Raw genomic sequence first — 16,523 nt, 5'->3', positions numbered from 1 at the left:
TTACGTTTGAAACCAAGGTGAGGTCTCTTTCTTCCTCACTCACTCCATAATCTAAAATGGCCATTGCCTTACCCTCTTAATTGCAAATTTAGAGGACTTGTATCAGAGTTGCGATAGGGAGAGGGGCTTTGGCCAGGTCTGCTGAGGCTCTGCTTACTTTAGAAGCACTAGAGGGAATGTGCCTCTCATTAGTCTTTCTAAGGTCCTGTAACTCTGTGCATAGTAAAGTGCTGCTCACGGAATTCCTTAGACACTAGACAAACAGAATAGAAATTCCTTCTCTTGTGGTGAATGTGTTTGAGGTGGGGTGGGGGCAGGGGTAGCCAATAAAAGGAGTGTAGAGAAAGACAGAAGTACAGGAGCGTACAGATGCCCCCCGAAAGATGGAGGGAGCAGAAGTAATGTTCTCTTCATTGATGATGCTGATGACACTGATGTAGAGCAAGGCCACTTATTTTCTCAAGGAAGTACAATTAAATTACATGGGCAAGAATTTAAGGGCTTCCCCAGGGTGCACAGGACTCCAGGTGTGTCAGCACCATTCTGACAGCTCGAGCTCATGCTGTCCCATAAAAGAAATACTGCACCAGTTAGTGGACATGATCTGCTCTCCATGATATTCTCAGGGAACTGAAGCTGGCCACAGGGACCAGCATGGCCCCATAGGTACAAGCCCCAAACTTTCTTCTGCCATCTGGTCAATCCTATTGTATGATAGGGAGTTACAGAGTTCCTCCAAAAAAGAAATTAGAATCTGTCTCCATGCAGGTCTCAGTCCAAGCTTGAGATAGTTCTCCAAGACAGCACTGGAGAACCCAGCCAGTCCCAAGCACAGAAGGGAGATTTCGAACATTTCAAGGAAAGTACTCTGAAGTGCACGGTCACTTGAAGCACAGGGCTCAAGACAGGGAGCTCAAGACAGGAAACTCAAGACAGGAGGCTCAGGACAGGGGTCTCAAGACAGGGGGCTCAAGACAACCCACTTGGCTGAGTCCATATGCAATAACTCAAGGAGCCAGGGGAGAATCAAGAGCCAGAAGTCTGAAAGTGTTTATCAGAGATTTCAGCTGATGCCTATCACAGGGGAGATACAGTTTGGGAGTGCTAACATAGAGGGACTTGGTATCACTTTGAATTTACCATTGAACCTAAAAGGACCATGCCTTAACAGTGCAGACAGCATCCAAGGGCTAGGGAATAAATCCTAGGACTAGGGGCAGAACTGAAGCTAATTTGCCCGAAGAAAGCCTCTGCAAGTTTAAGATGATCCATTAGTAATTTAATTGCCTGCTAAAACAAAACTCAACACTTTTCATAAGAAAATAAAAGAATCCAGAGTCTCTACAACACGATTCAGAATTTCTATTACACAATAAAAAAATTACTACAAACATAAAGAAAGAGGAAAATGTGTCCAATGGGCAAAGGAAAAAAAAGACAAAATAAACAGACCCATACATGCCTTAGATTTTGCAATCAGCAGCTAAGGACTTTATGCTAAATATATGCAAAAGTCTACAGGAAAATATTGATAAAGTGAGTGAAAAGCTGAGAATGTCAGGAGATGTTTGAACAGTGACAAAGATAACAAAAATTATAATTGGAAAACACATCTGAAATCAATAATTCATTGGCAGCTTAGACAAAACAGAGGAAAGGACTAGTGAACTTGAAGGCAGGTCAATAGAATAAAGTGAAGCACAGAGAGAGAAAGATTGGGAAAAAACGAATAGAGCATTAGTGACTAGCGGAACAATATTAAGCAGTCTAATTTATGAGTATGGGTACTCCCAAAAGGAAACAAGGGCTAAACAGAATGTTTATATACCCCTGAAGTTCTTATGTTGACTCCTAATCTATAATGTGATGGTATTTAGAGATGGAGCCATTTGGAGGTGATTAGGTGATTAGGAATGGGATCAGTGCCTTCATAAAAGAGACCCAGAGAGTTCTCTTGCCTCTTCTCCCATGTGAGGTCACAGCAAGAGGATGGTTGTGTATAAATCAGAAATTGGATCCTCACCAGACACCAAATCTCCTGGCACTTTTGCATTTGACTTTCAGTCTCTACGACAGTGAGAAGTAAGTTTCTGTTGTTTATAAGCTGCCCAGTCCATGGTATTTTTGTAATAACATCCCAAACAAACTAAGACAATGAGAGAGAGAATAAGACAGAAAAAATATTTCAAGAGTTATTGGCTAAATGCTTTTCTTTTCTCCAAATTTGGTAGAAATGCTGACCCATAGATTCAGGAATCCTAGAGAGAATAAGGACAAAGAGCACCACAGCTAGATTCATCATAATCATACTCCTGAAAGTCAAAGATACAAAAGCAAACCTTAAAAGCAACAGAGAAAAAAAGACACATTACCTAAACAGGAACAGCAATAAGGATGCAGTTAACTTCTCATGGGAAATAGTGGAAACTTGATGTTACTGGGATGGTATTTTGAAGTGATAGGAAAAATTTTAACCTAGATTTCTATATGTCTGGCAAAATGATATACTTTCAGATAATCAAAAGCTGAGATAATGTGTCACAAACACACATGCCCTATAAGAAATGCTAAAGCCAAGTTCTTAAAGCTGAAGGGAAATGATACCTGATGAAACAATTGAATTTATTGGAAATTGTGAACATGTGGGTAAATATAAAATGTTATTTATATATATTTTTTTAAAATTTAAAAGTTAATTGGCAATTTAAAGTAAAAATAATACAAATATATTAAAGGTTTACAACACATGTAGAAGAAAGTGTGCTATATTTCACAAATTAGAAGACTCAATAATATTAAGGTACAAATATTTCATGAATTAATTTATAAATTTGACACTACTCAATCAAAAACTCAGCACGCTTTTTGGTAGAAATTGACAAGCTGATTCTAAAATTTATATGGAATCACAAAAAAATTGAGACTAGGCAAAACAATCTTAAAAATAAAAAGTATCATTAAAAGACATTAATTTATTACTATAAGGACATAGACATCAAGACTTTATAATACTGGTAAAAATAGATAAATTGATCATTTGAAAAGATTTACAGAGCCCAGAAGTACATACATATATATATATAGTGGTTGTTTTCAACCAAGGTTCCCAATGAATTCAATTGTGCTATATCAACTGGATATTCATAGGGCAAAAGAATGAGCCCTACCTCATTCTACACAGAAAGAGAAATCATAGTTCTACACATAAAAGCTAGAATCATAAAGCTTCTAGAAGGAAACATAGAAAAATATTGTGAGTTTAAAGTATACAAAAAACTCTTAGGACACAAATAACACTAATCTCAAAAAAATTCTACTTTATTTCTACTTCATGATAAAACAAGGACTTATACTCTTTTTAAAACACTGTTAAGAAAGTTGAAAGGCAAATTAGAGAGTAGAATAAAATATTCTTAATACGAATATCTAACAAAGGACTCATATGGAGAACATGTAAGTGACTCATACACCTCAATAATAAAAAAGGCAAACAACCAATATTTTAAAAATAAGCAGAAAACTTGATCAGGCAATTTAAAAAGGATGATATAAAAATATCTAATAAGCATAGGAAAATATGTTCTAACTGTGTTCTAATATGATGTTCTAAACTAACATCATTAGTTTTCAGGAAAATGCAAATTAAAATTATCATGCAAATTAATATTATCATATCACTTCGTAGAAACTAAGATGACCAAAATTTAAAAGACTGACAAAACCAAATGTTGGCTAAAATATGGAGCAACTGGAAGGCTCCTAGGTTACTAGCAGGAGTATAAAATGTTACAAGCACTTTTTAAAATACTTTGGCAAATACTTATAAAGTTAACATACATCTACCCTATGACACATCAATCTGACTCCTTTCCCAAGAGAAATTAATATTATGCCCACAAACATCTTGTACATGAATAGTCATAGTAATTTTATTCATAATAGCCAAAAAAGGGACAGTGCTCACATGTTCCTCAACAGGATGATGGATAAACAATTATGACATAGCCATGCAATGAAATGCAAATTAGCAATAAAAAAGAATGCATTACTGATATACACAATGACATAAATCAATCTAAACAATGCACAAAGAAGTCTCACACAAAAGACTGTAAACGAAAAAGTGTTTGAGGGGAGTCTCAATCCATTAGAGATTTTAATTTGCCAAAGTTGAAGACATGCCTGGGAAAACCACAAATCACAAGAGCATCTGTGATCCATGCTTTTTCTAAAGAGGGTTTCAAGAACTTCAGTACTTAAAGGGAAAAGGGCAAGCAGGAGGGGAAAGAGAAAAAAATAAAAGGAAGGAGGGTTGGGTGTATTAGTGCATTTTGCCTTGCTATGAGGGAATACCTGAGGCTGGGTAATTTATATGGAAAAGAGGTTTATTTGGCCCATGGTTCTGCAGGCTGTACAAGCATGACACTAGCAGCTGCTTCTGGTAAATCCTCAGGAAGCTATTACTCACCGCAGAAGGTGAAGAGAGAGCAGGTATGTCACATGGTGAGAGAGGGAGTGAGAAAGACACTAGATATTTTACCAATCAGATCTCGTGGTAATTAATAGAGTGAGCACTCCCTCATTACCTTGGGTAGGCCACCAAGCCATTCATGAGGGATCTGTCCCCATGACCCAAACCCCTCCTATCTGGCCCCACCTCCAACATTGAGGATCACATTTTAACATGAGACTTGGAGGGGACAAACATCCAAACTAAATCAATAGGCAATGAGGCAAGCGGTTACAGTCTTGAGAGGCTTTAATTAACAATCAGTAAATCTATATTTTACTTGTGAAAAGAGGGAGTAGAGGAAAAAGTCAATTATGCATTCATTTCCTGCTCTGTAAATCTACATTTTACATGAGATAAAGTAAACGTGATAAGCCGAGATGTGCATTCATCTGTGGGGGAGGGGCAGAGGGATGATTTCTACTCTAGTCCTTGTTCCATACTGTGAAGATAAGCTGGTAATTGAAATTGTCAGGGTGAGATTGAACAGAACTCTGTTTCAGGGCTACTTTATAGGGGGATTATGTATTTTGAAAGATCTGGGGGCCCACAAGAAATTTCCTCGTGAGCAATTTGTGAGGGAGACCATCTAGGGAGATATGCAACCTTATATTGTTGTGAGAATCTGGTTTATATATGTGAGGCTGTGACATATGGTTGTGAAATTACAGCTATCTGTTTGGGAACAAAAGGAAGGCAGTTTTTGCTTCACTCTGTTTCCAAGCTTAACTTTCCCGTTGGCATGGTAAGTTTGGAGTCCCAAGATTCTATTTTCCTTTGCAGGAGTACGTACTATTTTGTTTTATTTCTCTGAAGTTCTAGAACAAGCAAAAGTAAACTATGGTGACAGAAAGACAAATTTCACATGTTCTCATTCATGTGTGGGAGGTAAAAACTGAAACAACTGAACTCATGGAAATAGACAGTAGAATGATGATTAGCAGAGGCTGGGAGGGGTATTGGGGAGGGAGGAAAAAGTGGGGCTGGTTAATGAGTGCAAAAATATAGTTAGATAGAGTAAATATGACCTAGTATCTGATAGCACAAAAAGGTGACTATAGTCAACAAGAATTTATTGTATATTTTCAAATAACAAAGAGAGTAGAATTGGAATGTTTCTAGCAAAGAAATGATAAATGCTTGACGTGATGGAAAAATTAAAAAACAGAAATCAGAATAGTAGTGGCCTCCGTGTGTGGGAATGGGGGTGGAAATTGACTGTAAAGGGTGATGGACATATTCTATACTTTGTTTTGTATGTGGTTAAATTTGTGTTCATCAAAATGTACACTTAGATTTGTTTTTGTTTTTGTTTTGTTTTTTGAGATGGAGTTTTGCTCTTGTCGCCCAGGCTGCAGTGCAATGGTGCGATCTTAGCTAACTGCAAACTCTGCCATCTGAGTTCAAGTGATTCTCCTGCCTCAGCCTCCCAAGTAGCTGGCATTACAGGCGCCTGCCACCATGCCCCCTAATTTTTGTGTTTTTAGTCGAGATGGGGTTTCACCATGTTGACCAGGTTTGTCTCGAACTCCTGACCTCAGGTGATCCACCTGCCTCTGCCTCCCAAAGTGCTGGAATTACAAACGTGAGCCACTGTGCCCAGCCTTAGATTTGTATTTTATTGTATGTAAATCATGATTCAAAAGCTGGGTTAATTTGTTGCTTTATGGTAAACGATATCTCATGAGCAAACCGGCTAACTGCGATTCCCCTCTCCTCTACCTTTTATCTTTTTCATCCGAGTTAAGAAATCTACCATCTTGGCAGCTCTGGCATATCCTCTACCTTTTATCTTTTTCATCTGAGTTAAGAAATCTACCATCTTGGCAGCTCTGGCATATCGGGGAATGCCAACTTGAGTTCAACTTCAGAAGACACAATAGGCTTCCTGGAGGGAATATAGAAGACCTCAGGATACACACTTGGCCACTGGATTGAGATTCTTGAATGTTAGAAGAAAGATCCAGGTAATTGCTGTCTTGGATGACTAAGAAACTCAATCTATTGTGTGTTTACCTTCATGGACAAGAAAAAGGAATTCTGTCAAAATTAACTGACAAGTGACAAAAAGAGCAGTTTTGGAATGTGATGCTGTGTATCCCCAGGGAATCACATCATGTGTTCATAAAGAAAAAGCACTACAAGAAAACTTCAGCAGACAAAGCTAAATGACAGCCAAGATTCTCTGAGCCATTCAGTTTTCTTTGCCTAGTGAAAATGTTCCTTAGGGTCCAAGCCATTTACAGGGTATTCGGGGTCAAACACTATTTCCCTACTGTTTTCTCTTGTTATCTCTTTAAGGTCTCGAAGAAGGCATGATAATATCATACTTCTATTCTTCACCAGCATTATGAGCCAATAGAGAAATGGGATAAATATCAGGTGAATTTTTATTGAGTAAATGACATTGGTGAATGCAGCTTAGATCTGCAGGCAAGTAGGCTTCCTAATACTTAGCTGCGATCCACTTAGAGGATTTTGGGGCTCAGAAACCAATACTCCAAAATACGGCATTTTGACAAACTGAACTAAAGCAGCCTCAAGGTCCCTCAGACCTCCCCCAGCCTCCACAGTTTCTCCCAAAACATGGGAAAAAGCTGTTCTCTGAAGTTCCTTTATCTGCCTAAAGTCCAGAACCACCAAGGAGAACAATTGGTTTTACTTCTCTTTCCTTTTATCTCATTATCTACTGCAGGAAAGCAGACCCACATGTGACCACAACCTGAACAGATCCTTTATAAGACAATGTCTGTCTCTCCAACTCAAATTCCAAAAAGAACTATTTACCAGTTAATCTCTGTTCCCCCTCCCTTCATTCACCCTAGTAATCACATATTGCCCTTCAACAGGGTTCGTTTCCTCCCCCTTTCCCATCCTTATTTTGTCAGGATCCAAGCCCCCATTCTTTTGTCACCTCAAGATGCTATATAAGCTTCTGTACCCACTGTGGGGCTGGATCTTCATTCTGAAGCTTCCCGTGTATATATATTAGATAGATGTGTATACCTTTTATCCTCTTAATCAGCCTTTTGTGAGTTGATTTTTCAGTGAACCTTCAGGAGGCCCAGGGCCTGGGCCCCTGCAAGGCAGTGCTGGGTCACTCTGCCCTCCACCACCAGGCAAGGCTTCTGTGTGTAAACTTCTGCAGGGCTGACAGTAATCAACAATATGTTCTCTCTGCAGTCAGGTTCCCTTTCAAAAAGGAAAGAATAAGAGGATTAAAATAATGCCTTACTTTTCTTCCAAACTCCCAATCAGGGAAGACTCTCACTTTCCCTGGGTGAGGCTGGGAGTGTTTTGCTGATGGAGCTCCATCTACGTGGGAGTAGGGATGACACATCCCTCCCATTAACATTCTCTGTGATCAGGCTTGACAGTCCTTGACTCTCCACACCCGGGCTTGTTCAGCCTCTGGAAGCAAGGATGACTCATGTGTTGCTCTAGTCATCCCTAGTACTGTCTTCCTGTTGCAAATCCTTTCCATTAAATAACCCTGATTTGATCACCTATCTTCTTGGCACTATGTGTATACCACAGAGACTTTTTTTTCTCATGTGCCAGGTGGTATCTTCTGCCTCTTAGTAGACCTTAGTGGAACCAGGGAGGCAGTATCCTGGCACAGTTGAGGCTCTGGAGTCAGACCAGGTTTGGATCTCATTTCCAGCACTGCTTATCAACATCAGCTGGGACAAGCGCCTTAACACCCCCTGTGCTTAACTTTCCTCATTTGTACAAATGGGATAATCATAGTCCTTACTTCACAGGTTTGTTCTGGCATATAACAAGAGCTCCATAAATGTGGTCCTCCCCCAACAAACTAGTCCCACGCAAGGAACACACTATTTGGCATATTGGTTAGACCCTTCTTTCATCTTTTGCAGTGTTCGAGTTTCTATCTTCCCAGTCCCTAACTCCTTGATACCTTTGGCTTTCCCTAATTTATGTCCTTATGCAAACTGCGACTTCAAGCACCTTGGGCTCTTGGCATCACCTAGCAGCTCCCAGCCTCCTCCTGATACCTTGTGACTCTGATTTTGGACCACAGCCTTAGACCTGGCTGCTGATTTTTTATTTTTAGTATCGACTTCGTGTGCCCTCAGGTTTCACTTTTGTTCTTGGCTGCTCAGCAAGGTACTTGTCTCTTTGTTCTAAGGAAGAGGTACTTCTGTCTGACTTTTGTTGAAAACTCCTTCCCTCTGCTCCTGATTCACACCCTCCAAGTTTTCCTGGTTCCTTCTCCCTGTGCCGCTGCTTGGAATCTTCAGTTCCTCCCTGTGTCATCTTCTCTTCTCAGCCATTAAGTTGACCACTCCTCCCATAGATGAAAAATAATAACACATCTTCCCTGCCTCTCTCTTACCACTCATCCCCTTCATTGGCAACACATTGAAAATACTTGTCCGAACCTGTGTCTCTCTGGCTGCCTATCCTCTCACACTCAGCTCACACTTGCCCACCTCTAGTTAGGGCTCTGCTAAAAAATATCCTGTGTGACCTTGTGCCATACCCTTGTCTTTAGATATCAGATACTCTGGCAGATGATGCTTCCCATCTTCTGATTTTGGACCAAAAATCTTGTTTTTGTTTTTTTTTTTTTGAGACCATCTCTTGCTCTGTCATCCAGGCTGGAGTGCAGTGGCGTAACCTTGGCTCACTGCAACCTCTGCCTCCTGAATTCACGTGATTCTCCTGCCTCAGCCTCCTGAGTAGCTGGAACTACAGGCATGGATGGCCACACCTGGATAATTTTTGTATTTTTAGTAGAGATGGGGTTTCACCATGTTGGCCAGGCTTGTCTCGAACTCCTGAGCTCAGATAATCTGCCCACCTCTGCCTCCCAAAGTGCTGGGATTACCAGCGTGAGCCACCACACCCGGCTCTGGACCAACAATCTTTAATGCCCCTTTCAGTTGTGTCTAAGACAGATGAACATGGTAAGGTTGGTTTTTGCTGTTAATCTCATTGCTTCATTTATAGTAATTCTCACTTAGATTAAAATTTTAAAGTAAAAACAAATTCTAAAGGAAATTGTTCACAAGAAAAGGAATAAAAATGAGCATCATTTCTTGTAATGGAATGTAATACTATTGTATCTTGCTGTAATACTATGGGGTGCCTAATGCTTTGATATTTAGTATATTTCTGTGCCTGGAAGGCTGAAATTTGTATTCACTTTGTGATTTTAGTCAAATAAGAAAATGACATTTATTGATCTATTGGCCTGTTATAGCTGAATTTAAGGCAATAAAAAGAAAATGACAATAGTATATATTGTCTATAGAAAAAATAAGAGAAAATGGGCTATCTTATTTTTACTTGAGTCTCAAATTATTTTATATTTTTCTAATTCTGCTCATGTGTATGTAAATATAGCTGACGATCACCAGGAAATAAGCCGGTTCTTAGTGAAAGTAACACATCAAATTTATGTTTGAGAATTATAGGCTAGAAAAATACATAATTCCTATGTTATGAAGAACAGTGAGGATTTTGCTTCTACAAGAACAAGTCTAATAGTATTTCTATTCTCTTCTTCCCTATCCCATTCCACTGGCTAAACTAGCTGTTTTCTAGTCAGTACCCCCAGGATGCTCTTCGGATTCTCTCGCTTCTGTCCTGGGGCAAAAGAGCCTTTACCTTTGGAACTTGAATAGGGAACATCTTGCTAACTCTTACATACACCATCCCTGTAAAAGTGGGGAGAAATCCCACATGTCTAAAAGGGTAAAAGCTTTATAAGTGAGGAGAAATTCCAGAAACCTAAAACCGGAAGTAGGCAGTGTCAATATTTCTTGTATATAGTCTCTTTCAGAGCCAGTCCAGTGTAGAAATCTTCTCTCTAAAAGATGTCAGGCGGGTGGATCACGAGGTCGGGAGGCCAAGACTAGCCTGGCCAAGATCGTGAAACCCTGTCTCTATAAAAAAAATACAAAAATCAGCCGCGTATGATGGCGGGCGCCTGTAATCCAAGCTACTTGGGAGGCTGAGGCAGAGAATTGCTTAACCCAAGAAGGGGAGTTTGCAGTGAGCCAAGATCACGCCACTGCACTCCAGCCTGGGTGACAGAGCAAGACTCCATCTCAAAAAAAAAAGATGTCAGGAGTAGGCATATGTGAGAACAGATTAAAGATAATGAAAATGTTTTACATTTGCATATTACCTTGTAATTTTATATATCATGTTGACTGCATTTAGTTATTTGACCAGTATGGGCAGTCACTCACCCCAGTTGAAGTTTTTGTTATATTTTGTGTATGGTTGTTTAAGGTGTTTTTTTTTTTTAAATCAAAACAATATGATAGCACTTGAAAGCAGAATATGCCACTTTGGCATAAGGATTATTTTGAGCTGAAGGCAATTGAGAAGTAGATTCAAGAAAAAACTCTCTGCTCTGCTCTTATTTGCCTAAAAAAGCAGGACCTAAATTTGTAAAGGCATCCTCCTTTCCCCTCTACCAAGAAGGACAAAGGTTTCTCAATGGAGATGACTTAGGTTCTTAGCCTGAAAATCAGTACCAGAGGAATTTACATAACAAACTTTACTAACCAGCCTTTATCCACCATATTTGCCTTCCCACAATTTGCTGCCTCTAAAGTTTCAAGATCCTTTTCTTTTGTCCTCTAATTTCTTCAAAAATTTATTGTTCTTTGTGAAGATGTTATATAAGCCAGAGTTCTAAGCCACCTGTTTGAGAACCACTGATTCTCTCTCTCCCATGTATATATGAGATATACATATTAATAACTTGTTTGTTTTTTTCTTGTTGATCTGTCTTATTACAGCAGTTTCGCTGAAGATCTCAAAAGGTGATGATGATTCATTAACAAGATGGCTTGAATTGTTTCATCCATCAGCCCTTCTCACTTCTTAGTTTTGGTTCAATCTGCTTCTTCTGTCTAGAACGACTCATTCAGCTTTATCCATCCTTCAAATTTCAATGCAAGCACCACTCTCTTCAAGAACCATTCCAGACACCTTCTCCCTGCACTGTTGTGAGTAATCTCATCTTCCCCTGGAATGATGCTTGATATCCTAGTGGATATGAACTGTGTCTCAGCCATCTCTACTGCTTTCATTATGGCATAGTCTTCTGAACATGATACAAACTCATCCCATGTTTTTGAAATGGATATATTTAAGACAAAAATGTTAATAGCACCTCCAGGATGCTGGTTTCCAGGATGAATAACTGCCAATGCAAAAATTAGCAAAGTCAAGTATAAATTGCCTACAAGAAAAATACTGAGAAATAAAGGTTATAGCATGCAGAATAAACTGGAATGCAAATAATCAAAGATCAAATAAAATGCATTGAAGAAAGTGCATTGTTTATTTAATGTGTTTAATGTTATATTATTTTAGAGACTGCATTTTCTGTATCAGCAGCCACCCAAATGACTTCCACCTCCTCCACTTAGCTTAGTCTTTACGAAGATGACAATGACAGAATTTTCATTTCCAGCCTACCCACTTTCTGTATCCACACAGAATTAAGTGCATGGTGAAATAGTCACCTCCTACACTCACAGTCCTTTTTCCCAGGTGGCTGTGGAACCAGCAAAACAAGAACTTTCTTTAAAGAAATCACAGTGTGGTGGTGATTACAGTTATATTATAGCTTTTTGCCTGTGTGGATAACATTCAAATAATAAATTAACTGTTGATCCATTACTTGAGAATTTTTCTATTAATCCACTTCCTGACAAATCTAAACAGGGGAAAATGTCTTTGCAAATTGCTGTTGAAAGTCCTTATTCTAGCTTCTGTGGATAGACTCACTTTCTAACTCTGCTAGTTCCTCTCAGGTTCATGACATTTGCTTCCATTCCATCATCCTTGAAAGAAATCAAACCCTGTATCTACCCAACCAAAAGAAGCACAGCACAGTTTTCTTGCTGTAGTTTACGACACTGTTTTATTGATTCATTTGTTTCTTACCAAGCATTGGCCAAGTAGGGAGGCAGGGAAAACATAGAAGTCCAACCATGTAGCAAAGCCCTGCTCTGTGGCCAGCTGAGACTTTTAGTTGCAAATTATTGAGCATATCATGAGGCCTTAAGCCAGCTCCTATGTTGAAGTTGTTGGCCATCATCACTGGCTACTATTTTGCCTTTGTTATTAGTATCCCTTACTTGCCTGATAATGAATCAGACATTCAGATTGGACATTTATTGGTTGCTCTCACATCTGTCTGAACATGTCAGTCATCATAGTATTTCTGCAGGGTGGGCATTACTCACCCTTGGGCTCAGAGAAATGAAGTGACTATTCAAAGTCTATTAATGAAAGGAATAGAATTGCAAACTAGGTTTGTCTGACTTCAGATGAAACAACTGTATGATCTTGAGCTCAGATCCTTCAAAGTGGAGAAATATGAGCCCACATCTCCTCTGACACTCAGACTTTTCATTGCATTCCATTGTGTCTCTTGGCTATTTTTCACTTTTTTCCCTGACCCTGTGAACTTTTCATTTGCATTCTCTTATGTTGTGAGTGCACATCCCAAATTAATCTTGGGAGGAAGGGCAGGTAGAATGGGAGGATGAAAAGGAGGATTAGGAGTGGTGCCACCAACATCCTCCCTTGTACAAGTAAACAAAATGTTTTGCAGATTTCTCCCACCTAGCTACAGCTTTTTCTTTTTCTATCCATGCTCATGACTAATTCTCCACACAAGCTCCCCAATAATTCATATATTAAGCCATGGGGCAGACACCAAAGTGCTGTAAAATTGATGGGATTTTTGAAGAGTTCCGTTGCCACAGGGTATAATTACCATGAAGACCTTTATGTGATTCACAGCTGTCTTTAGTAGAAAAAAATCTATTGATTGTATTGTTTCCCCATTCATCCTTGCTCTGGTGTTGGTAAATTGAATTCAAGCACAGTCTGTTATCAAAATGTGAAAAATCTAAGCAGACATGCAGATTTAGCATTAATCATGCTAAGAACTAGACAATTTTCCTGGATACATAAGGGTTTAATAAGAGTGAAACCTAAAAGATGTCTAAGTTCCTCTAAATTTTATGTAGAGTTCACATGTGTGATATTTTATTCTTAGTTAACAGATGCAGAAAGACACGGTGAAGAAAGGAACTTAATTTAAATGACTGTTTCTCTAGCAAAGGCCATTTCCTCTAGTCAAAATGAAACCTCTTTAAAATTGAATTGGGAATATTTCCAAGTCTTCTATTTATAGGACATGAGAATTGTCCTCTGGAAATGACTCCACCTGGGTACAGTTGTCATTATCCACGAACAGAGGATTTTGCTGTGTGTTATGAACTGAACTGTGTACCCAATCTCCACATTCACATGTTGAAGTCCCAACCCACAGTACCTCAAAATGAGGTCTTATTTGAAAATACGGCCTTTAAAGAGATGATCAAGTTAAGATAAGGTCATTAGGGTAGGACCTAATCCAGTATAACTGGTGTCCTTATAAAAGGGGAAAATTTGGACACAGACAGCCATACAGGAGAACTCCATGTGTACATGAAGACTGCCACCTACAAATCAATGACAGATCCTACCTTCACAGCCCTCAGAAGGAACTAACCCTGCTGACACCTTGATCTGAGACTTCCATCCTCCAGAACTAGGAGAAATAAATTTTTCTTGTGTAAGTCATCCTGAGGCAGGATAGGTAGTCAAAGAAGTGACTACGTCCTTGGCATGCAGCAATGGTAGTTACCGTACAGTCAACACAATAAGCCTTATCATTTGCATTGTAATCGAGCTCATTCAAGCAAAACTAGCTTCAGTAGGGACTTTCCCTTCTAGAAAGCATGAGCATTTTGATTTTACTTGTCCTCAAACGGACACTTTGCTCATTATAATAGTAAAAAACACACCCTTGCGTGGATATTTAAGATGTTAATGTGACATGCAATCTATGAACAAGCATGTACAGTTACTGCGCAGGTGCACCCCAAGGACCACCCAGAACATGCTTACCAGTTACACCTGTTTCCATCTCCTTGTGAATAATCCATAAAGGGAGTCTCCCTAGAGCCAGTCTCTGCTCTCTCATCTTTATGAGCAGACTGCTCTGAATTCTTTCTCTCTCAGGGTGTGCTGTCTATTCTGCACTTAACTTTCAGAATATTCTTTTTCCTTTTCAATTAATTACTGTATGCTGCACTTCTTTTGCTGTGTGTCTCTGTTTCAATTCCTTTAAACTAAGAGGACAAGAACTGAAGTCTCACAACAGTCATCAATAATCTAGCTTGTGGTACATCATTACAGCAACCCTAGCAAACTAATATACCATGTCCCTCAATGTTCACATTTACACAATAATTCCGTGAGGAATTAACAGATGAAAAAACTGAGGCTCACAGGCTCACACAACAAACTCCATCTCTTTGTTCTAACATGCTAACAATTATAATGCTGACATTGGTTTAAGAACAGCTATTCCAGAAGAAAAGAAATATTCCCGGCTAGGCACGATGGCTCACGCCTATAAACCCAGCACTTTGGGAGGCCGAGGTGGGCGAACCACAAGGTCACGAGTTCGAGACCAGCCTGGCCAACACGGTAAAACCCCATCTCTACTAAAAATACAAAAAAATTAATGTAGTGGCAGATGCCTGTAATCCCAACTACTCGGGAGGCTGAGGCAGGAGAATTGCTTGAACCCAGGAGGCGGATGTTGCAGTGAGCCAAGATCGTGCCACCGGACTCCAGCCCAGGCAACAGTGTGAGACTCCATCTCAAAAAAAAAAAAAAAAAAAAGAAAAGAAAAAGAAAAGAAAAAAAAAGAAAAAGAAATATTCCCATATTAAATATGTTAGCAATAATGAGATTTTATGATAGTATTAATTAATATTTTTGAGTGCCTACTGGTGTCAGGCATTGTTCTAAGTGCTTTACATGTTTTCTGGGCTTTTTGGGGTCTTTTTTTTTTGAGGCAGAGTCTTGCTCTGTAACTCAGGCTGGAGTGCCGAGGCATGGTCACGGCTCACTGCAGCCTTGACCACCTAGGCTCAAGCAGTCTTCCTGCCTCAGCCTCCTCAGTAGCTGGGACTACAGGTACACACCACCCTATCTGGTTAAATTTTTAAAAAATTTTTGTGGAGACGGGATCTCCTACTATGCTCAGGCTCATTGTGAATTCCTGGGCTTAAGTGATTCTCCTGTCTTGGCCTCCCAAAGTGCTGGAATTACAGGCATGAGCCACCATGCCCAGCCTAACAAACTTATTATTAAGTAAGTATTAACACAGACTGTGATGCACATCACAGGTGATATGCTAATGAGATTACAAACCAGAAAGTAATCTGTCTTTTTAATATAGCCAAGTAGATGCAATCTACCACATGCATGTTCCCAGGAATAATGATAAACTGCCCTTATGTAAGAGAACTTGACAAGAGCCATTTGCTTAATATTCACCTGGTAATTGGGGTAGACATCTGTGCTGGTTAATTGCCTTTATTTGAAAGAAAATAAAATTTCTCTTATCTCTAGGACAAGTATCAGTCAAAGCTTATAGCAAGCTCCCATGGGAACCAGAAAATAGGGGCACTATCTTCCTTAATGTTTATATTTCCAAGAAATGCCTCTCAGGCCCTTAAGAAAAACATTTATGGGTTATAAAGCTCACAAGAAATTTGTTTAGCCTTTAAAAAGATTTACCTGTATATCAAGGGGACAGGGGAAGGATTTATAAATACTAGTGTTTTTTTTTCTAAGAAAATGTTCTAAAAAAAAAAAAAAAAAGAGGGGGGGAAGTCATTTTCCCTTTTAGCCGCAGGGAAATGTCAATGTTTTTACTCTTACACAGACAAATGAGAATAAGAATATCCTTTATATACAGGGAGTTCTTACAAATCAGCAAGAAAGAGATAAGCACAACAATAGAAAAACAGGTAAATGGTTTGAAGAGATGATTCACAAAAGGAGAAACTTAAATGTCCATCAAACATGAAGGCAGATTATTGCATTAATTATCAAAGAAGTGGACAATAGAATAAGATTTTATAATCACATGGCAATCTGACAAAAG

General features: G+C 39.2%; 1 long non-coding RNA gene across 1 annotated transcript; it reads left to right on the top strand.

The window, feature by feature from the left end:
• The first annotated feature begins 5,325 nt into the window (after window positions 1–5,325).
• Window positions 5,326–11,817, top strand: LOC107974276 (uncharacterized). Its single transcript, XR_001716910.3, has 3 exons — window positions 5,326–5,398; window positions 6,259–6,477; window positions 11,293–11,817. It is a non-coding gene; the product is annotated as an uncharacterized LOC107974276 (long non-coding RNA).
• The last annotated feature ends 4,706 nt before the right edge of the window (window positions 11,818–16,523 follow it).

This window comes from Pan troglodytes, chromosome 1, assembly GCF_028858775.2.
Source record: "Pan troglodytes isolate AG18354 chromosome 1, NHGRI_mPanTro3-v2.0_pri, whole genome shotgun sequence".
Lineage (NCBI taxonomy): Eukaryota > Metazoa > Chordata > Mammalia > Primates > Hominidae > Pan > Pan troglodytes.
Note: the sequence above shows the minus strand (reverse complement) of the source record. Positions and strands in the feature narration are given on the sequence as shown.